The sequence below is a fragment of the Bos grunniens genome, chromosome 11 (genome assembly GCF_055505025.1).
Source record: "Bos grunniens cultivar Pamir isolate PY7600 chromosome 11, Bosgru_T2T1.0, whole genome shotgun sequence".
Taxonomy (NCBI): domain Eukaryota; kingdom Metazoa; phylum Chordata; class Mammalia; order Artiodactyla; family Bovidae; genus Bos; species Bos grunniens.
The window spans coordinates 99,714,558-99,738,050 of record NC_141175.1 but is presented as its reverse complement, the minus strand read 5'-3'; the positions used below and the strand labels follow the sequence as shown (position 1 = coordinate 99,738,050).

Sequence of the window (23,493 nt, the reverse complement as noted above, 5' to 3'; positions counted from 1 at the left end):
GAACACTTTTCATGCTGACCATTGTTGACAATGTATCAGATGTGCTTTGAAACAAAAGAGAATAAACCTACTGCTATTCTCCCTTAAAAAATTAAAAAAAAAAAAAGACTAAGAAATGTAGGTGTGAAAACAGGGTAGAATATTCTGCTTTGTTGATAATCACAGGATTCTGAAACATAAAATATTCCATAGTCAAATTTCTGCTTCTTCTTACTGGGTCTGATGATTGCTTAGCTGATGTCAAGCAGATGAGTTTGGTTTTTTTCCTGTTTATCTCACTATATACTCCATCTTAGGGCATCAGGAGATTTAAGCAACAGTGTGTGTGCTAAGTCGCTTCAGTTGTGTCCAACTCTTTGCAACCCCGTGGACTGTAGCCTGCCAGGCTTCTCTGTCCACAGGATTCTCCAGGCAAGAATAATGGAGTGGGTTGCCATGCCCTCCTCCAGGGGATCTTCCTAACCCAGGGATCAAACCTGAGTCTCTTATGTCTCCTGCATTGGCAGGTGAGTTCTTTACCCACTAGTGCCACCTGGGAAGCCCCAAACAATGGAGGCCAGCAAAAAACAAGCTCAGAGAGGCTGGATTTAGGAAGTTGGCAGCAGTTGCTTAAACAAGACCCTTAGCAGAGCTTGTGAGAATGATAAGATACCTCTAAAGTCAAAAAAAGCTAATTGAATTTACTCAGAATTGTTGTCACTTAAAAATAATTTTCAGTTAACGAATACCCTTAAATGCTACCATATTAAACAATAATAAGAACCCCATTGATGGATTATGTCAGTTGATAACTGGCTAATTCTTATCTCATTTTGATTATCTGACAGCTCAATGTGGGCACGTGAAAAAATTATATATATGTGTGTGTGTGTGTGTGTGTGTGTATATATATATATACATTTTTCATCTTCTTTTCCATTATGGTTTATTATAAGATATTGAGTAGAGTTCCCTATGCTATACAGTACAACCTTGCTTATTGTGTGTGTGTGGTTATTTATTTTTTTAATTTTAAAATTAATTTTATTGATGTATAGTTGATTCAGTTTGGAATTGGGTGCTGGAGTTGTAAAAAATGATTGCAGCTAATCTGACTACATTTTTATTTGAATAATACACAGCACTTTTGAACAACTCTAAAATTTAGGGACACACGGTTGTAAATCCAGGCAGCTAAGCCATGCTGGTTTTCATTAGACTTCCATTTAATTTTCTAATTAATCTCAGAAAACATTAATTAATTTTGTCTTTTCCACAGTTGGCCTGGCACCCTTGGGCCTGAAACACCACAAATACTGCTGGCCTCGAGCAGGAGAAGTAGTAATCAACATTTCTAATTCGTTTGAGCCATCCAGTGGCTTCTCCCTCACCTCTTTGTCCCATAGGTACTTTAATAATCATTTAACCCCTTGGTTTTAGACTTTCTATGAACACATAAATGAAAGGAAGAATTAGATACCTTGGATCAAAGGGAAATAACTGGACAGATAGCACACAAAGAGAACTTTTTATGTTGAGACAGAGTTGAAGTCTCTGCTGGAGAAATACTCATCCCATTCCAGAAGTAACATACACGCATGTGTGCATGCTCGGTTGCTTCAGTTGTGTCTGACTCTTTGTGACCCTATGGACTGTAGCCCACCAGGCTCCTCTGTCCATGGGATTGTCCATGCAAGAATACTGGAGCCAGTTGCCATTTCCTTCTCCAGGGGATCTTCCCTACCCAGGGATTGAACTCACATCTCTTGCATTGCAGGCAGATTCTTTATGGCTGAGCCACCAGGGAAGTCCAGAAGTAATGGAAGCTAATGCCATTTTGAGGCTGGTATTACCTTGTCATCTGCCCAGGATTGCCTCCCTGACCATTTTAAAAATTTTACTGAATCACTGTTGATTTAAAATGTGTGTTAATTTCTACTGTACAGCAAAGTTACTCAGTTATACACACGCACACACACACATAGTATTTTTCATATCTTTTCCATTATGGTTTATCACAAGATATTGAGTATAGTTTTCTGTGTTATACAGTATGACCTTGTTGTTTATCCATTCTGTATATAATGATTTGTACTTGCTAATCCCTACCTTCCACCCGATGCCTCCCCCAACCCTTGGCAACTACAAGTCTGTTCTCTGTGTCTGCGAGTCTGTTTCGTAGATAAGTTCTTTTGTATTCCTTTGTGTTATATTTTAGATTCTGCATGTAAGTGATGCTTTGCTGTGCTCAGTCGCTTCATTCATGTCCAACCCTATAGACTATCCCACAAGGCTCCTCTGTCCATGGGATTCTCCAGGCAAGTATACTGGAGTGGGTTGCCATACCCTCCTCCAGGAGATCTTCCCAAACCAGGGATCAAACCTGCAGCCAGATTCTTCACCACCGAGACACTAGGGAAGGCCATGTAAGCGATATCAGTGATTTCTCTGTCTCACTTACTTCACTTAGTATGATCATCTCTAGGTCTTTCCATGTTTACTGGCTTCCAGTAAATGGAATATTTTACTGGAGACCAAGAAGAAGTTTTAGGAATCTATTCTCTCCTTTTTAAGGAAAATTGGACATAAAACAGGAATATTAGAAAAAATGTGTATCTATTTGGCTGAGAGGTTTCAGGGCTCAGCTTAATTAGTGAAAAACAATGACTTTTCAGGCTTGACGGCTTCCCCACCTCTGAACTTCTGAGGTTGTACCTAAAAATAAAAATGTATTTTGGGGGGGGGGCTTCCCTGGTGGTCTAGTGGTTAAGAATCCACCTGTCAACTCAGGGGACATGGGTTTGATCCCTGCTTCAGGAAGACCCCACAGCGCACAGAGCAACTAAACCCGTGCACCACTACTGAAGTCCACGCCCTAGAGCCCCTGCTCTGCAACGAGAAGCCGCCGCAATGAGAAGCCCGCGCACCACAATGCGAAGTAGCCCCTGCTCACCACAACTAAGAAAGCCTGCATGCAGCAATGAAGATCCAGCCCAGCAAAAATAAAATACAAATCTTTATTAAAAAATGTACATTTTCTTAGCTATTTTGACGTTATCTTCAAAATGGAATGAAAGAGTTATATATTCGTCTACTAACCATTCAGCACAAAATGTGGCATTCAAGTGCTTTTTGTATCTCATTCAACAAAACCAGTGAGAATGTTTGGAGTGAGCGGGAAGTTACTTTCTGTGGGTGGGATGGTGAAGGAAGAAATTACATAGAGGAACAGGTATGGTCCTCCACGTGCAAAGAACATCCTGATAAGTTCTGAACAAATTTATTCAGTTTATAAGGCCATGTGCTTGTATAGAATCATTGTGACCACACAGGTTAGCCACACCTGATTTTCCTACTTGGCTCAGTTTGTACAGAAGACAGCCCCGTGTAATCCACTTTGCTTAATATTTTCCCCGGAGAGAGAAAGAGAGCCAGAAAAGCTCTTTCTACTAGATACTGACTGTGCTGAGAAATGCCCCAGGCATTGAGCCATAAAGAAGTTCCAGAGGACTTTGTAAGATGCTTGGCAAGAAAAGCAGGTCTGAGATGAGGGCCAATTCCAGTTCAGAACATGAGAGGGAGTACCCTCTTGACCGGCTTTCTCTCCTCTCCTCTACATCCTCCGTCATGTCTACTTGGTTAATCCACAAAGAGGGCACTTCACCTATCAGATGGTTTTAAGGATCTGACACTACTGAAATGATGTCAGTAGAGATTTATTTGAAATTATAATACTATTCAGAACATATAGAGTATGTCAAATACTATCTTGTCCAAAATGTATAAAATGGACTTAGAATCTTTTTTTTTTTTTCCTGCAGAAGCTTAGCTCTTTCATGAAGTCATGAATATTTAGTTTTCAAGTGGGAAATTCACACCATTACATGGAAAATAGATTCCTCTTAGGAGATCCTGGCTTAAGTATTCAAAGGGCTTTCAGGCTTTGGAGGTGAAAAAGATACAGTTTTTCTTGCCATTGACATAGTGTACAGTCACCCGGTTATCTTTTCCTTTCAGTCCTCCACAGGAAGAGGCATTTCGCTGTCAAGCAGTGAAACTCTATCAGGGAAGCCTTCACAAAAAAACTGGTAGAGACACAGTCTGACAACATCCGCCAATGACATCTTCTCAGCGATCCTGTCTCCTTCCCTATTCTTTTTTTTTCTTAAGGAGTAAAGTAAAATTATTTTGTGCAATCAAAAGTGACCTCATCCTTATATTTGTTTGATGTGATTCATGCAAGAATCATGGCTAGAGGCATTAAAGTCTACTTCTGCCCACTAGGATGGTAGACAGGGAATTTTGATTTGTTTCTTGTCTTCATAATTTATATATTGTGTGAAATAAATTTAAGCAAATCACCTGATCTCTTTGTGTCTGAGCTTCTTCAGGAATAACATGGGGGAAGTATTATTCATTCTACTTTCACCTTTAGAAAACCGGTAGGAAATATACATAGTACCTGGGTGTGAGGTGTGTGAGTGTACATATGTGTATAAATGAGTGTGTGGTTATGTGCTGTTTTGGGGAGCAAGGAAATAGGACACCTAAATCATATGTCAAGATGCAATGATTCATATGATTATTGTTTTATTGTATTATTGGGTGGGTTTTAAAAAATGAGGGGCTTCTCAGGTGGTGCAGTGGTAAATAATCTGCCTGTCAATGTAGGAGATGTTAGAGATATGGCTGCAATCCCTGGGTTGGGAAGATCCCTTGAAGCAGGAAATGGCAACTTGCTCCAGTATTCTTCCCTGGAAAATTCCAAGGGCAGAGGAGCTTTGCAGGCTATAGTCCATAAGGTTGCAAAGAGTCAGACATGACTGAGCAACTGAGCATGCATGCATAAAAAGGAAATGCCATTTGACATAGACAATACATTTTCTCAATTTAGACAAAGTTAGAGAGCTTAGGAAATTCCGTGGACAGAGGAGCTTGGCAGGCTACAGTCCATGGGGTTGCAAAGAATCAGACATGACTGGGCATACATAAAGAGGCTTTGCTTACCTTAGAATGTTCATGTTTGAAATGATTTTCTTTCTTTTTGTCTGTACCTCAAAGCACGCAGAACTTCCCTGACCAGGGATTGAACCCCTGCCTTCTTCAGTGGAAGTGTGGAGTCTTAACCACTGGACCACCAGGGTTGGAAGTTCCAATGCTTGGAAGTTTTGAAGTAATTGGTTAAAAAAAAAAATTATTCATTGAGTCTACATTTGTCTACTTAAAGCCCTTTAAAATTTTATAAAATTTATATATTTTAATTATAGAATCAATTACACTTTTAGAATTGTAAGCAAAATATCTTACTTTAAGGTCTTTGATTGCCATTATTGTAAATGTGAGGAAACAGAGGTCTCTTGAGCTTCTGAGATTTGACCTAAGAAGCAGCGTCAGAGCTGCAACAGGGAAGCCACACTGCCTTTGACAATGTTTTGAGAAAACCTCTTTCCTGTTGTTTTTTCTATTCAGGAGTTTTCCACTTTATCCTCATTAGTTACGGTCAACAGCTAGGAAACACATCTAATCATTCCCCTGCTTTCCATTCTCCAGACTAAGTTTCCCTGCTTCCTTAGCCTAAAAGTGTGTAGATGTCTAATTTTTCATTTTTTTTCTTCTAAGATTCCTCTGTGGAATCCAGAGCTTCCTGGAATAGGTTACTGAGTGCTGTGCTGTGCTCAGTCACTTCAGTCGTGTCCAGCTCTTTTCGACCTATGGACTGTAGCTTGCCAAGCTCTTCTGTCCATGGGATTTTCCAGGCAAGAATACTGGAGTGGGTTTCCGTGTCCTCCTCCAGAGAATCTTCCCAACCCAGGAATTGAACTCACATCTCCGGCATCTCCTGCATTGCAGGCAGGTTCTTTACCCATTGTGCCAACTGGGAAGGCCATTAGCACACTAAGCCCTTCCACCCCCTGCCCCCCGCCCCCACAAACCTTGTTCCCATTAGCTCATGGTACCAGAATGTGGAGAAGCAAACCTCCAGATCTGTCTCCTGACTACCTTCATAAGGCATGTAACTGGTCTGTTACCAACTGCACACAGGCCTCCTGAATGCGTGGTTTCTCCAGCCCTGCAGAGTCCCTTAAACTGCTGCTGTAAGCGACATATGCAGTAAGCAAGGGTACCAGCATAAAGACAAATGCTAATTGAATAGTGTCCAAGCAGCATGTCACACACTCCCATCAAGCATAGGATATGAAGAAAGTGAAGAACAGAACCAGGAGAAGTCCTGTCCTAGAGCAGGATTGGTAGGCACTGTGAGTGGGCTGTGCCATAGTATCCTATGAACAAGCAGGAAGCCAAGACATGCACTCCATACCGTGTTTCTACCTGGAAATGGGAAGAATGGGGCTTGACAGGAAAACATTCTATCCCTAAATAAAAACACAGCATGGTTCATAGACTCTGAATGCACATTTATGGCATAAAAGAACTTCAATTCTCTGTTTCCATAAAGCAAAAATCTCAAGTCTTTGCGATTGAATTTCACATTAACTGGCACTATATTTGCTTAAAACTTAAACATTGTCAGTTTGAGAAGAAATCCACTGTGATATATAGATCTCCCCATTTAAATTCTAGGGTTTCTTCTTTTGATCCTTGGTAAAATTTTTCTCCAAGAAATAGAATATATATATATATACATTTAAAAATATGAACCATTAGAATGAACTATGAAATCAAGAAAGATTTAAGTTTTGGTGGACCTTGCTTTTTTTTTTTAAGTTCTTTAAAGACTGTAGCAGAATAAAAGGGTTACCAAGAGCTGCTATTTTTAATGTGAGAAATAAAATGTTGTCTTTAGATGTAAATTCCACCTGAAATAAGAGAAGTCACTGAGACACGGTAAGAGTGAGAGTCATCCTGAGAGTCCAGAGGGTGGCAGGGGTTTTCTGCCACAAATAACTGAATGATCAGAAGATCAGTGCTGTGTCCAACACCCCTGCTTCCTCTGAGAACCCTTGCTTCCTCTAAGAGAATTCAATCCTCACCCAGTGATCAGAGACCAGGGACAGAGGGAATTTGCCCAGGTGCTCTGTTGATGCTGAGTACATTCAAAGTAGACCCTCCTCTTGCTCAAGGAAAAACAAAGAAAGTTCTCCCTTTGTTCAAGGAAACTCAGAGTGAAAGTGTTAGTCATTCAGTCGTGTCCAATTCTTTGTGACCTTATGGACTGTAGCCTGCCAGGCTCCTCAGTCCATGGGATTCTCTAGGCAAGAATACTGTAGTGGGTTGCCATTCCTTTCTCCAGTTGATCTTCCCCACCCAGGGATTGAACCCGCCTCTCCTGCATTGCAGGCAGATTCTTTGCCACCTGAGCCAAGAAAATATAAGCATTAATGTAAAATGAGAATGAGAAAATGAACAATTTAAGTGATTGCTAATATTCAGGTAGAAGGAGTAAAGATAAGGCTCCGTGAGGAAACAGGAAATCTTAAGAGGCAAAAAGGAAGCAATTAAACAGAGGAGACATATTAAGTAAACATAATATAAATGTCCATTATCTATTCTATGCAAACTTTTAGTAATGTAAGATAAGAGGCTACCATTAGTAAGTAATATATTAGTGATATTGCTCATTAACATTTTCATTATTATAATTTCTGTTTACTGTACTCTGTTCTTACTGATAAGTCACATCAAACCAGGTTATTCTGTGGTGGCAAACAACCTGCACTTCTCCCTGCCTTAAAACAAAGATGTTTCATTTCTTGCTCACAGTATGCTTGCTCACAGGTCTCCTAGCTCTGGGACTCTGGGTGATGAAATGGCTACCATCTCAACTGGCAGAGAGTCCAGCAATATGTTTCAACTGCATTTCAATGCTCTAGCCCCCAAGTGCCTGGCAATGTCCCTTCCACTCACCACTCACTTGTCATATGGCCCTACCCAACTCTACCAGCACGAAAAGAGCATAAAGCCCTAACCCTCTCCTCTCTTGAAGGGAGCCAACCTAATAGCTCCATCTGGTTTAGTGCTTGGAGCCCAACGTCCACCCTTTTCCATGGTAGGAAGAGACTACCTTCTCAGTTTTCCTCCCTGGCCATCTCTGAGAAGGGCATTTGAGAAGCTACTCTTCTTGGAGCTAAACTGGTCTCTCAGAGGGGTTCCTACCCAAAGGATGGTGAGAGATAGTGGCCATTTTATGTCTTGACTAAATTACAGATTTTTAAAGTCAGGCTTCTGATTTATTTGGACTTCAATTTCCTCAAAATACAATAGATTTCTTATGTGATATTTTGATTCCAATGACTCCATAGCTATACCCATAGTTCTTCTCTGCTGCTGCTGCTGCTGCTAAGTCACTTCAGTCATGTCTGACTCTGTGCAACCCCATAGATTGCAGCCCACCAGGCTCCCCTGTCCCTGGGATTCTCCAGGCAAGAACACTGGAGTAGGTCGCCATTTCCTTCTCCAATGCATGAAGGTGAAAAGTGAAAGTGAAGTCGCTCAGTCGTGTCCGACTCCTAGCGACCCCATGGACTGCAGCCTACCAGGCTCCTCTGCCCATGGGATTTTCCAGACAAGAGTACTGGAGTAGGTTACCATTGCCTTCTCCGAGTTCTTTTCTAGACCCATTTAATGATCTACTGTTCTCTTTCCTTTATTCTATGCTGTCATTCTCTACCTAATTGTTAGAGCCATGAACCTATCTTTCAGAATCAGGTTTTAATAGCTTTTTCCCTGCTGAAATATTTAGTCCAATTGATCAGATTTGCTGGGTATCAAAGACTAACAGTGTCTACACTCTGAAATACCTTAAAACATTAGGTATTTTAACTAAAGAATTAGAAGTCATGCCCTTGGTTTTATTCTTGCTGCAAGTCTAAGAGAGCCTCCTGCTCAAGACCTCCTCAGTTTTATTTTTTACTCCCTGGGCACAGAGAGCAACTTCTCCTTTTACTCTTGACAAACCATGCTTTCCTGGTATCCATTCACTCCCTTTCACTCTTGGTTTCAAGTTGCCCAGTTCTTTTGTGAATTCATCTCTTTCTTGTGATAGCCCATTAAATACAGCTGATAGTAAGGAACATGTGCTGCCAGTATCTCACACTGGAACTGGAATCCATGATCACATATCTTTCTCCAAGATAGTAGATGAACCAGTTTTACCAACTATTTTCCATAGGTAACATGAATCTCCCTCTTCCAGCCTCTGCCAGTTCCCTTTGCCAAATAGTACCAATAATTACCACACTTCATCTGTGGAAGATACGGTACTAAACATTTCCCTTGGCTGCATACGTGCTCCATCCCTTCAGTCTTGTCTGACTCTTTGGACCCTACAGACTGTATCCCACCAGGCTCCTCTGTCCATGGGATTTTCCAGGCAAGAATATTAGAGCTTGTTGCCATTTCCTCATCCAGGGGATCTTTCTGATCCAGGGATAAAATCCGTGTCTCCTGTGTCTCCTGCATTTCAGGCAGATTCTTTACCCACTGAGCCACCCGGGAAGCCCAAACATTTCCCTTAGGTTATTCTATTTAATGGGCTTCCCTGATGACAAAGTGGTAAAGAATTCACCTGTCAATGCAGCATACTAGGGCTCCATCTTTGGGTTAGGAAGATCTTTGGGTTGGAGAAGGAAATGGTAACCAACTCCAGTATTCTTGTCAGGGAAAACCCCATGGACAGAGGAGCCTGGTGGGCTACAGTCCATGGGGTTGCAAAAGAATCAGACAGTACTTAAAGTTAGCAATTAAACAACAACAATTCTATTTAATACTTACTAGCTTCTTTACATAACTATTGCTTAACCATTAAGGAAATCAGCCCTTAGTTTAAGTCAGTCATCTAAAGTTACATACTAGTAAGCTCACCCACACTCAGGGCTGCATAACATGCTTTCATTTGAATAAACCATGATTTTCCTTTTCCTCTGTGGATGGTCATTTGAATTTTTCTAACTTTCTTTGTAGACGATAGAGTTTTTCTAAGATATGCAATGAAAAGTAAAGTCGCTGGGTCATACAGCATCTATTCTACATGGTGAAGTATTACGTAATCGTTGGAACGAGGAATATGTCTATATAGGAACATGCCTGTATTTTTCACCTTTATATCCATAGGTGAAAAATGCAAGATCGAGAAAGTATGTAGTATGCTACTATTCCGTTTATTAGAGTCAGAAGTATGTCAGAGGCAAGAGTAGGTAACTGCCCAAATACGCTCCCTGCAGTGGGTGATCAGAGAGTAGAATTTTCACGGCCACTAAAACGGTGTCTGTGCTTAACAGCACTCCTTGTACGTGGAAATACAAGGTCTCACGTCTCAATCACGGTGACGCCAGAGCACCAGCTTTCAAACTGTGAACTATCACGCTCCAGACAAGGCTTCATGATGTATTGTGTGATGTGGAAAGGAGAAGAGGAAGATTATATGACAGGCTCCTTCATTACGCAGAAGGCTGGGGAACACTTTCTCTGTTCTAGATATTAATAAAATACAGCTTTTGTGGTCCCAATGGGAGATAAAATGATAGAGGTCTGCAATTAGCACCAAGGTAGGGATGAGGGAGTGATGTAAATGCTGTCTGGCCGGCAGCTTGCCCAGATCAGTTTCCGACTGAAAACAGCAGGAGTTCAGATTCAGGAGGTTCATGGAAGATATCGTGGAGGATGCTGGTAGCTCTAGGACCACGAACTGCCGCGGGCCAGTTACGAAGCGATTACCTGGGAAACCCGGAAGTCCCTCGTGGAGGATTCTGGGGAGCCGACGTTGTGGCTCCTGAAGCGCATGCGCCAGGATTCCCGCCGCCTGACACATCAGCGGCGCCATCTTGCCTCTGCGGCGTGTAGATCCCTATCTCGGGTTTCCAGGCTGGGTGGCCGCAGGCGCTGTTCCAAAAGAGTGTTTGTTCTGCAACTGTGTGTTATTACTTCACTGCATCGCCCCAGAGGAGACTCAGGTAACGGTCAGAAGGGGTGGGGAGGAAAACTACTAGACTGTTGCTAGTAGTTCGGGGCGGAGCTTTCCTTCTTCCTGTTTTGAGTTTCTGTTTTGCTTGCTGGACACACACATGAATATTAATACTGAGCACACCCAGGATCATTAATACCTCGCTGCTTGAGAAATGCTTGGGCTTTGGGCAGGGTTCCTGGGTGACACGGAGGGATGGTCTCTGCTGGGTATTTTTTAATCCCTCAGTTGTGTCCGTCTCTTTGCAACCCCTTGGATATAGCATGTCAGGCTCCTCTCCATGGGATTCTCCAGACAAAAATACTGGACTGGGTTGCCATTTCCTCTTCTAGGGGTCTTCCCTACTTAGGAATGGAACCCATGTCTCCTGCATTGGCAGGCGGGTTCTTCACCACTGAGGACAAAAAATTTTTGCTGAACCAAACTTTCTCACTCCTGAACTTCCTCTTAGGCCAGAGGTGATGTCCTTGTAAAATCTAGTTTCCACAGGGACTCTGCTAGGTCATTTTAACTAGAGTCTCCGCCCCCACCCTCCACATCAGATCAGTTTGCTCACTCACCACCATTCTCCAGGTGGTGGCTCATTATGCTGGAGTGCCTTCAGTGAGAATCCTATGCAGAATCCCCCTTACCACTGATGCTTCTGTAGTAATTTTTTCATCCATTGACCGCCAACTTGCTCCTTGGCAAGTGTTAAGTGTTTGTCTTCAGGAAACCATTATAGAGGCAGCTGTGCACCCCAGGCAGCCATTTTAGCTCCCCAGGGTTTTCGTGGGAATACTTTACTTTCTAAAAAGGAAAACCTAATTCCATCACAGTGGTCCTATACCTGTCATAACTCACCCACTTGAATAATGGCTTTCTTACCATGCTTTGAGAAATATTATTTTAACTTTTTTTTTAATAGTCAGATGGCAGGGTTTTGCTTTCATGAGACTGATGACTGCTTGAGTGCAGGCCAGTTGCTCTCTGCTGATAGGCAGCAAGTGGAGCTTCATTAAAAAAAAAAAAAAAGGATTATAGTTGATTTAAAATATTGTTTTAGTTTCAGGTGTGCTGCAGGGTGATTCAGTTATGCATGTACATTCATTCTTTTTCAGATTATTCATTCAGATTCATTTATTTTCTCATATGGATTATCAGGGAATATTGAGTTCCCTGTGCTGTGCAGTGAGTCCTTTCTGGTTGTCTGTCTTGTGTGTGTGTATGTTAATCTCAAACTCCTGGTTTATCCATCTCCCCCTCCTCACCAGGTTTCCCCTTTGGTAACCATAGATTTGTTTTCAGTATCTGTGGGTCTGTTTCTGTTTTGTAGCTAAGTTCATTTGTATCATTTTAAAAATTAGATTCCCTTTGTGAGTGAAAAAAAATACACTCATTAAAGTATAGTTTATCTTTTAGGTTGTAAAAAAAAATGGTAAGGGGTATGAGTACAAGCATATATAAAAGGAATATGAGTATAGTGACTTCCCTAGTAGTCCAGTGACTAATACTTCACCTTCCAATGCAGGGGGAGCTAAGATCCCACATGCCTCTTGACCAAAAAACCAAAATATAAAACAGAAGTAATACTGTAACAAATTCAATAAAACTTAAAAAATCTTAAAAGTAGTATAAATATATATATGCATACATACAATTCTTTGTTATGTGTATATATATACTTCATATGCACTGCATATATAAGTAAATATATGTGTTTGCTTATATTAAACACATATTTATCTCTATGTTAAAAAAATATAAAGAAAATATCAGGATAAAGTAAATTCTTTAAAAATTCGCTTCCTGAAAGGGGAAGAAGGAGGGAGCAGTGAGATGAGGAAAAGACGCTGAAATTGACGTCTGTCTACAGTAGAATGTAGGACTTCATTTCTTTCTCCATGTGTGTAGCCAGTTGTCCTAGAAATGTTCATCCTTATCCAACTGATTTACCATGTCCTCTATCAGGTTTATATATATTGTGAGTCTGTTTCTGAGTATTACAGTTTTTTTCTCCATTACACTGTCTGTTTTTCCCTGCATCACCAATATTCTATTCCATTTGCTATAGAATATTGCTGTATAAAATAGATCTTGTTGTCTGGTAGGGAAGGTTCCCCAACTTGATCTTCTTTTAAGTTGCTTTTGATGTTTCCCTATTGTGCCTCCATACAGATCTGTCTGTTGGTACACCAATTTTCTTTTGATCTGTGTCTAATATGCTGTTTCACTCATCCATTAAGTGTTTAAATTTAATGAAATTTTTTTATATGTTGAAGTTCTTTGGTTTCTTTTCAGATATATTTAATTTTTAACACTGCATTTCTCTCTCAAATTTTGAACCAGTCTTAATTTTCTTTCCTTTATTACTTTAATATTTATTTATTTGACTGCACTGGGTCTTAGTTGCACTTTATGGGATCATAGCTCTTTGACCAGGGATCAAACCCAGGAGCACAGAGTCTTGGCCACTGGACTGCCAGGGAAGTCCATCCTTTATTATTTTAAACATTATTATTTTAAAATTCATGTCCAATCATTCTATAATCTGAGCTTCTTGAGAGGGGGGCTTCTGTATTTCCTGGTTCTATTAAAATCTGGGATGGATTTCCATGTTAAGTTCTCAATTTAGTATTTTCTTGACCTTTGATGTAGTCCACATCCAAGGGAGGATAGTATTACAGTTACGAATGTTTAGAGAACATTTTTATTTTTCCAGGCAAAGTCCATAACTTACTATACTGTAGTAAGATCACCAAAAGGAGTGTCTCATGCCTGGAGAACCTCTGCTCAACAGCCAGGGTAATTCCCACATCCATGTATGTCTGTAGGGAATGTCTGTAGATTTGGGTAGCTATATATCTATTTATTCATCCATCCATCCATCCATCTAATCTAATCTAATCTAATCCGTCTATCCAATCTATCAATGCATGCATCCATCTAGCCTATATGTTTATATCTATAAAAACCATATCCATGGTTTTCTTTATCATCGACAGTATTTCTAGAATTCCACATTCAAAATACACAAAATCCCTACCTACTAAGGAGGGAAGGAATTATGGAATCATCTGCAGGTAGAATATGATTTATAGAAACAAAGCCCAGGATGGCCCTCCCAGAGGTGGAGCTGCAGGTAACCTGGCCATACTCAGGGGCCTGGTCTTCCGAGGATAAACTCGACAAGGGCCCAGGTGGGGAATTTGGACTAGTAACATGGAATTAATGAAAGTATACTGTTTGTGGTAAGTGATTTTTAAACTTTATTGTTAACATCTTCCCCTTTCCCACATCAGTAACAACTCTGCCCTCTTTGCCCCAGCAATTTTACTCTTCAGCATACAAGTGTTCATCATAGGCACTACTTACAAAGGACATCATCATCATCATTCAATCAATTGATTACATTAAAATTGGCTTATGTTAAATACATCATGTTACAGGTAAAGATGGAGAAGACAGTGGCACCCCACTCCAGTACTTTTGCCGGGAAAATCCCATGGACGGAGGAGCCTGGTAGGCTGCGGTCCATGGGGTCGTTAAGAGTCAGGCACGACTGAGTGACTTCACTTTCACTTTTCACTTTCATGCATTGGAGAAGGAAATGGCAACCCACTCCAGTGTTCTTGCCTGGAGAATCCCTGGGACAGAGGAGCCTAGTAGGCTGCCATCTGTGGGGTCGCACAGAGTCGGACATGACAGAAGCGACTTAGCAGCAGCACAGGTAAAGAATACACAGGTAGATGATACGTGACAAATTAAAACAGAAAATATTACTGCTATTTTTCTTATCATCCAAATAATTGTTTTACCAAAACAAGTAGTTCATTAATGTACTTTTATTATCATTAAAAACTATCTGCTTTTTCTCTCTTCTACCTTATTTTATTTCCCTCTATATTAATTGTCTAATGACTTTTCCTAGATCAAAAAATCTTATTAAATACAAACATCAAGAATACACAAGACAAAAAAAAAAAAAAAGAATACACAAGACAAGTGTATTAAGGAAGGAATTAGCCAGATACCCTAACATGCAGACTTTGTTGGCCACAATATCCCTATATGCTCTGGAACGCAGAGTTTCAGAACTCAGTAAATATGCCCTGGTCTGGCTGCAGGAAATATCATCCTTTGCACAGTCTCTCTTTTGCTTGAAATGACAGTTGTTTGTCCCCCCCCCCCAATTCTGAATCTCATTAAGCATGACCTCTAATACCAATTTAAAAAGCAAAACCAAAACTAAACATAAAGTTGTTCGCTGTTTTCTTTCCTTCCCTGGTGTTGTTTCAGTATTTTATGCATTTTCTTTTTTCCTCAATTTTTAATTATGTTTCTTCCCCCAAAGCAGAACTTCTTACCCCTCCAGTATTTTGATCATTTGTTGCCCTTTGGTTTGTGTGTCATTATTCCACCTGTTCTCAGTGTCGTTGAGTAAATCATGATGAAACTCCTTTCAAAGCAGATAGGGCTAAACAGCAGGTTTGAAATAATTAAAAATCATTGTCAATTTCCCACCATATCCCAGTCCTGTCTTTTCAGTTTTGAGGATTTCCTTATGCTCCTCTGACTCCTGTCATTTATCCAGATTGAAATGGGAATGGGAGCGTTTGCTCCCCTTTCCTCTGGCACTAGGCTCCCGCCTGTCTCCTTATACATTTTTCAGCTTCCATTAATATTTATCTTGCATCACAGATAGGTACTGGGTAGCAAGAAGGACCAACGAAGCTACTTCAGCCATTGATGTGGCAGAAAACATCTCCTGTGAAGCCCTCGGCTCCTGCGATGCCTTCTCTCCCTGAGTGGCACCCACTTCAGCACTCATTAAATCTTAAGACAAGCTTCATTACCTTTCTGGTGCTTTTATGCTGTCCCTTGGACCATTTATTTATTTATTTATTCCATTCTTCTGTGAGAAATGTGAGTGGGTTAAAAATCCAAGTATGAAACCGGGAAATAATTACTCCATAGTTGATGCAAATATTACCCTGCTTTACCATGTTGGCTCAGGACTACTATGTACCAGTGGAACGGAAATTGATCTGTGCTGGAGTCCTTCTTGTTCCAATCTCTGGATTAATGTTTTATGGTTCTTTATGAACATGTCCTTTTAGTTCTCGCCCCATTGTCCTAATATGCAGCAGCTGAAAGATCATATAGAGTCACGTTGGGAAAGAAGGCACTGATGTCCTGGTCCCTCAACTGAAGAAGGCACTGCCTTGGTCTCTGGGATGCAGGAACATCTTCAGTTTCTCCAATATCCTTTGTGGACTTGCTCCAGGGACCCTGTGTTTCTTTTTATTTATTTATTTTTTATTGAAGGATAATTGAAAGAGAAAGATAAATACCGTATTCTAACACATATATATGGAATCTAGAAAAATGGTACTGAAGAATTTACTTACAGGGCAGCAGTGGAGAAACAGACCCTGTGTTTCTACTGCATTCAGAGCCCAGCTGCTGGGTGATGGAGATAGTTATCCCTCTTCCCAGATAAGCTTTAGCAGAGATTCATGACTTGAGGGGGTGGGCAGTGGGGTGCAGACAGAAGGAGAGATTTGGCCCAATCCACCCCATGGTGTTTTATTCTTGCTCTCCTGTGTGGTCAGTGTAAATATGCTAGATGCTATTTTCAGAAAACCTCATTTAGGTATCAGAAAAAGCTCCAAGAGCAGTAACCAGCATCTCAGGAAACAACCTCTCAGAGTAGTTTTCTTTCTTTCCTACTATTAAGAAATGCAGATGAATCCATATTTAGAAAATTTTCTAATTTCTACACCCTCTGAGAAGTGATAATTATATTTACTAGAAGGTAAGAGATAATATTCTGAGTTCAGTATCAGTGCTATCCTTTCATACATGTTTTCTGTGGCCCGATTGGAACATTTTGATATTTCAGTATCAGGTGAGAAAGTGGTTTAAAGAAAACTTCACTATTTGGTTTTATTAAAGGTACCATGGGTGAAAAATTTAATTTTTAATTTATTCACTGTATTATATTTATTATTTTTAATCTTGGGCCACAACAGCATGTGGGATCTTAGTTCCTGACCAGGGATTGTACTGGCACCCCCTCCGGTAAAAGCCTGGAGTCTTAACCACTGGACTGCCAGGGAAGTCCCTCACTTTATTTTAGTATAAAAAGGAAAAGAGATTGAATAAACAGAAATTTAGGAAAAATTAAGAGGAAGGAATATGAAGGCTAATTTATGTAAATAATGGTAAAGCTACAGGTAGATGTAAATTGTAGAATAAATCAATAATATGAACATATTTTAAATTGGATTGAGGTCTTTGGAGACACCCTATGATTTTCCAGAAATTCTCTGTGAGATTTTGATAAGCGCTAAAAAGAATTTCTTCCAAATGGCTCAGAGATGCTAGAGGTTGTATAAGATGATTTGTTTGTTTAAGATTTAGGTTATGTTACAGCTAATTATAAAATGGCCCATTTTGGTATCACAAGTTGTATTCATTTAAATTATTATCTTGTGGGAGAAGTAAATACAAAGATGGAAATGGTGGCAAATAATTGGTTTAATTTTTTTCTACTTTTTTTTTTTTTTAAACAAGTTGAGGTTTTGTTTATACATGACCTTGATTTCTCTGGAGAGTGAATTAGAAACACATGGGGAAATTAATCTAAAGAAGTCACACCAGCCAGTGCTGTGAGAAAAAATCATGGCAAGAGTGAACATAGAAAAGAAAAGGGGAGTCTCAGACTCATTGTACATTTCAGACTGATGGTCCTTCTGGAATCATTTTTTTAAAACAAATTTTATTGGAGTATTGTTCTTTTACAATGTTGTGTTAGTTGCTGCTGCCCAGCAAAGTGAGTCATCTATGTTATACATATATCTCCCCCTTTTTTGGATTTCTCTCCCATTTAGGTGATCATAGAGCATTGAGTAGAGGTTCCTGTGCTGTTCAGTGGGTTCTCATTAGTTATCTATTTTATACACAGTGTCATTAGTGTATATGTGCCAATTCCAGTCTCCTAATTCATCTCATTCTCCTTTTTCCCCTTGGCATCCATACGTTTGTTCTGCATGTCTCTGTGTCTGTTTCTGCTTTTAAGTAAGATCATGATCAGGTAAATCATCACAGACAAATGAAATATTGTACCCGAAAAACATTTAGACTCATCACATAGTGTCTTATGATATTGATATAGATGAATTAGGACTTAGATAAAGTAGTTAAATCTGACTATGTGTTCTACTAAAAGTTTTTCTGTGGGACTCAGTGAAATTATAAAAGCAATACTTAACTAGTGAAAAAGACAGTAGAAAAGTAGAGTTAAAATAGGAATGCACAGAGAATACCGTTAATTAACTTTCTACTGTGCATATATTTCTCCTTGACAAGTTGAAGTTTATACTATATGTGTTGGCTTTTTCCCCCCCCCCACAAAAGATTTAATTGGGCTTTATGCCGTGGAATTCATTTTGCAAATCTTTCAAATCATAACCAGGGATTAGAAAGCTGGGAAATAAGCCAGTTATTTTTCCATTAGTTTTGAATTTGCAGGAAGCAGATTCTTCAAACTTATGATCCTGGGTTTCAAACTTGCTCCTGAGTTGTGATCATTAGAGAGGATTTGTATCCACTCAACATAGCTGCTTAGTTCCCTGATAGCAAAGTGGTGAGTATTGCCATTATCTCCACCTCGTCCCAGCCCCCATCCCGAGTGGATTCTGAGTTGTGTGTGTTCTCAGTTAGTTTCCACAACAGTTTGAAAAGAGAAATATTAGTCAATTTTACAGATGAGATGGAAGCTTAGGGTGGCTGAGTAGTTGGAAATCACATATCTAGGAAGTAGAGAGCTGAGCTTTATATCCGTGGAGTCTGTTCCAGACCTCATGTGCTCAACTTCAAGCCTCCGTGGTGTGTTCATCTCATGACTGATGTGGAGTTCAAGTGCAGCCTGGTGCTCTGGAGCAGAGCAGATGTAAACAGCCTGCCTGGGGGCTGAACCCACAAACTTGGCATGATTAGCACAGGACTAAAAGAATTAAGTGAATAAGAGGTAGGTTATCCCAAATCCTTTATTATGACTTGATTTTTTTTTTTCAGGATAGCCTATGAAAATCAAGAAGGGACATCTATTAAAACATGCACATTGGTCACTTCAGTTTTCAAAATCATTCTAAAGACTTTGATACGTACAAGTTGACACGTGATTATACTTGAGTTTGTATGCAGGTGGAAATGTGAGTTCATGCCAACGACCCTAAATACTAAGTGTGAACCTCCTCATGATTGTACACTGATGCACATACATCTATTTACGTTCTCACACAATTAATGTCTGTAAGTACATGGTGTGTGTATGCACGTGTGTAATGACCAGAATCTTACCCATCTTGCATTTCAGGGATCCCCCTGGACTTTGTAATTACAACTGTTATCTCTAGAAGTAATTGGCGGGAAAGCCAGATGTTTTTAAAATGAGTTTTATTTTGCTTTATTTTTAAAACTTTTTACTGAAGTATATAGTTGATTTATAGCGTTCTGTTAGTTTCAGGTATATAGCACAGTGAATCCGTTTTACATATATCCACTCTTTTTCAGATTTTTTCCTCACATAAGTTATTAGAGAGTATTGAGTACAGTTCCTTGTGCTATACAGTGGGTCCTTATTGGTTATCTATTTATATATGACTGGGTATAGGTGTCAATCCCAATTTTCCAATTATCCCTCCCTCTGTTACCCACCATAAATTTGTTTTCTACAAGTCTGGATACTTTTGAATGAGAAATTCACTTTTTACACACTTAAAAATATAGAGAACCTTTTATTCTGCAGGCACATGTGGGGAAATGTGAAGTCCTCATCTCCTGTTGTCTTTAGAGACTTCAGGGGTTTCTGCATAAAGTTCAGAAGATACTATCCCTTGTGTAGTAAAAATATAAAGAAGGTATTTGTGGCTAATGAGGCACCATGGTTTTATTTATGTTTCAGTCAGATTGAACACAGGAGGGTGTCAGAAACAGCTAATACTTTGGAAGGGGATTGTGGGGGACAGCTGAGACCAGGTCCTTCCAGGATCTGTAATTCTTGTCAATGATGCTAACTGATGTGGAGCCCATGTGTGTCAGGGAGAGAAGGGTAAAAGTCATGGTGACTCTTCCCTGAAAAGGAATTGCTTTCTCATCGCCAGAAATTTCTGAATCTAAGTTAGAAAGGAAAAACACACACACACACACACACTTGCCATGTGCTTATTACCATGTGCCTTGACAGGAAAAACAACAGCATCTTGCCTCCTCAGCTTATTCCTCATCAGTGAACTCTTCCCCAAACAAGACACTCCACATCAGCCATTTGGGCTTCCTCCCGTCCCTGTTGCAAGGAGCTCTCTGTGCAGTTTGTACTCGCTGCAGAGCACGCGGAAGCCAAGAGCAAGAAGCTGGTAATCTGGGCACCCACAGTTGTGATGAGGCATCTTCAGCGGAGCCATCCAAATCAAATATTTGGCTCTGCTGCTTCAGATGCGCTGTCTTATATTGTCACTGTGGTGCTGGCAGGGGAGCCGAGCCCACTGGGGGTGGGGGGCCCGAGGGTGGGGACACAGCGGAGCGCACCCTCCCTCCGGTGTCATGTACCAGCAACATCCCCTGCCCTTGGTTGTCCTGGGTGCCATCTGAAACTGCAGCGCCTTTTGGACACGGGCCAAACTGCATACAACTAAGGAAGAACGGCAGGAAAGCACACCTCCCTGAGGTCAAATTTTCCTTTTCTAATAAACATTTTAAGCACTGGTCCTCGATCCTTCCATGGTGATCCAGTAGTTAGGACTTCGCCTTTCAGTGCAGGGGTTGCAGTATCTGTCCTTGGTCTTGGAGCTAAGATCACACGTGCCTCGTGGCCCCCAATCCAAAACGTAAAACAGAAACAATATTGTAACAGATTCAGTAAAGACTTTGAAAATAATCCATATCAGAAAGTCTTAAAAAAAAAATAAGTCCTAGTCCTTTTACTACTAATGTGTTACTATCCTGTGTTACTATCCTTGGTGGTAGTAACATGCTTTTGAAAAGCATCTCAGAGTCAACACAGCCATTTTCATATACGTTGTTTCATTTGGTTTTAAGACAATCATATAAGGTAAATGTGAGAGAAGAGATGCTCAGCCAATCAGAGGGTTACTAGCTCCTTCAGGGAACTGGGAAGATAGTCTGGAAATCTGTGTCCACTTCTCAGGACCTGGTGGATTACTTCTCTGCAGTGATGGTTCATTGGGAAAAAGTTGATATTTTAGGAGACATGTCACCAATATGTCTCCTATGTCACAAAATTTTAAAACCAGAAAAACCGCTGTGGATCTTTTCAAAAATCACTAAATCACACTTTTAATTTCGATTTTATTGATATATAATTGATGTACAGTACTGTATTATAAGGTGTGCAGCCTATGAATTGACTTATGTACATCATGAAATAATCACCACAGTAAGTTTGGTAAACTGTCATCATCTCATATAGATACAAATTAAGTAGAAAAAGTATTTTTCCTATGATGAGAACTCAGATTTAGTGTCTTTGCATCTGTTGTATATAATGTACAGTGCTCTTATTTATATTTATCATCTTGTACCTCGCATTTCTAGTACACATTCATCTCATAACTAGCATCTCGTACCTTTTGACCGCCTTTATCCAATCTTCCCTCCCCCAGTCCACCTCTCTGGTGACCACAGATCTGATCTCTTTTTTTCTATGAGTTTGTTTGTTTTCAAAATATAATTAACCTACAACACTATGTTAGTTCCTGGTACATAACATAATGATTTGATATTTCTATACATTTCAAAATGATCGTTATGGAAATTCTGGTTACCATCTGTCACTATACAAAGATGTTACATAATTATTGACTGTATGCCCCACACTGTACATTTCATACCGAGGACTTGTTTATTTTGTAACTGAAGTTTGTACTTGTAGTCTCCCTCACCTGTTTCTCTCCAGCCCCCTCCCCTACCACATCTGTTTATTCTCTGAATTTATCACTCTGCTTATGTTTTGTTGTTTGTTCATTTGTTTTCTGGATTCCACACATAAGTGAAATCATACAGTGTTTGTCTTTGTCTGACTTATTTCACTTAGCAGAATGTCCTGTAGGTCTATCCGTGTTATGGCAAATGGCAAGATCTCATTCTTTTTATGACTGATATTCCTTCCTGTGTGTGTGTGTGTGTGTGTGTGTATACACACATGTAAATAAGCCATGTCTTCTTTGCTCATTCATCTGTTGGTAGCCACTTAGATCGCTACTATATCTTGGCTACTGTAAATAATGCTGCAATGATATTAGGTATGCATATAAAATTCATACAACCAATATCAAAAAAGCAAACCTGATTAAAAAGATCTGAATAGACATTTTTAATATTTACATATATCTTTATATCTATTATATATATATATATATATCTTTTAAGATTATTATTTATGTTTTCACCCGATAAATACCCAGGAGTGGAATTGCTGGATTGTACAGTCGTTCTGTGTTTAGTTTTTTCATGCCTCTCCATACTGTTTTCCAAAGTGGCTGCATAAATTCACATTCCCACTAACAGTGAACGAGCTTCCCTTTTCTTCACAGCCTTACCAACAATTGTGTTGTGTTGTCTTTTTGATAATAACAATGATAACAGGGGTAAGATGATATCTCATTGTGATTTTGATTTGCCTCTCCCTGATGATTCATGATGTCGAGCATCTTTTCACGTGGCTGTTGGCCATCTCTAAGTCTTCTTTGGAAAAATGTCTGTTCACATCCTCTGTTGGTTTTTTAATCAGGTTTTTTTTTTTTTTTTTGGTTCCGGTTGTATGAATTCTTTGTGTACTTTGAATATTAACCTTTTATCAGATATATCTTTTCCCATTCAGCAGGCAAACTTTGTGTTTTGTTGACAGTTCCCTTCACTGTGCAAAAGTGTTTCAGTTTGCTGTCATCCATTTGTTTATTTTTGTTTTTGTTTCCTTTGCCTGAGGAGACATATCTAAAAGACCATTCCTTAGACAGACGTCTGTCAAAGAGGATACTGCCTTGTTTTCTTCTAGAAGTTGTATGGTTTCAGATCTTACATTTAAGTCTTTCAATAATATTAAATAGATTGAATATAGTTTTTTATGTGTAAAATATTTGTTAAATAATAATAACAATGTTTTTATCGATATTTATTTTCTTCCTGGTTTGGAAGGAAGATTATGTAAACCTAGCTTTTTCATCACATTCCTATGCTGCTTCATTACTCTTGCACCCAGCTTGAATGAACTGGACTAATTTGATCCCATGTCCCCTCTGCTCTTGGTTCTTGTTTCTGTTTTGTTTGTTTTCATGGGTCTACTGGCTCATCCAGAAACCTGGACACTCCTTCTGAACTGGGTCCTAGTGGCTTGTGCTTTGTTTCCTAGAGATACAGCTTCCTATGTGGCCGGCTTGCCCACAGCTCAGAATTTCACCTGTCCTTAGATTTCCTGTGTCTGGGTCCCACCCACCTGTTGGTACTCATTGCTCCTTTGCATAGAGCTCCTGGTGCTATGTTTGCATTTTCCTGTTTGCTTGTGGTCAGTTTTTTTCTGATACGTTGCTCAG

General features: G+C 39.8%; 1 long non-coding RNA gene across 2 annotated transcripts in view; it reads left to right on the top strand.

Moving 5' to 3' along the window:
• Window positions 1–9,976: 9,976 nt before the first annotated feature.
• Window positions 9,977–23,493, top strand: part of LOC147363665 (uncharacterized) — a 105,599-nt gene continuing 92,082 nt past the window's right edge. The window contains exons 1-2 of one of the 2 annotated variants that reach the window (XR_015135974.1): window positions 9,977–10,889; window positions 15,581–23,163. This is a non-coding gene — a long non-coding RNA (uncharacterized LOC147363665). Of the gene's footprint in view, window positions 10,890–15,580; window positions 23,164–23,493 lie in introns of those variants that run through there. The other variant, XR_015135973.1, reaches the window with a different exon arrangement.